Source organism: Austrofundulus limnaeus, unplaced genomic scaffold (genome assembly GCF_001266775.1).
Source record: "Austrofundulus limnaeus strain Quisiro unplaced genomic scaffold, Austrofundulus_limnaeus-1.0 Scaffold10023, whole genome shotgun sequence".
In the NCBI taxonomy this organism is placed as follows: Eukaryota; Metazoa; Chordata; class Actinopteri; order Cyprinodontiformes; family Rivulidae; genus Austrofundulus; species Austrofundulus limnaeus.
In genome coordinates this window covers 1,366-1,618 of record NW_013962425.1, presented here as the reverse complement: position 1 = coordinate 1,618, position 253 = coordinate 1,366, and the positions used below count along the sequence as shown (strand labels likewise).

Sequence of the window (253 nt, the reverse complement as noted above, 5' to 3'; positions counted from 1 at the left end):
TGTCAAGGCAGAAAGACATGACAATTAAGAAGTTGCAGAAGCACTCCCTGGTGGTCTAGTGGCTAGGATCCGGCGCTCTCACCGCCGTGGCCCGGGTTCGTTTCCCGGTCAGGGAACAGTAGCATACAGAACATCTACTCTATTGCACATGAGAGTGTCTTGGTGCAATTCTAAAAGACTACAATGCACAGCAAGGCATATATTGAACCTCACTTGTAGCCCTAGCGTACTTAATGAAAAATTCAGCTTGGAA

General features: G+C 47.4%; 1 non-coding gene across 1 annotated transcript; it reads left to right on the top strand.

Annotated features, from left to right (window-relative positions):
* The first annotated feature begins 44 nt into the window (after positions 1 to 44).
* trnae-cuc (transfer RNA glutamic acid (anticodon CUC)) lies at positions 45 to 116 on the top strand. The gene has a single exon. It is a non-coding gene; the product is annotated as a tRNA-Glu (tRNA).
* The last annotated feature ends 137 nt before the right edge of the window (positions 117 to 253 follow it).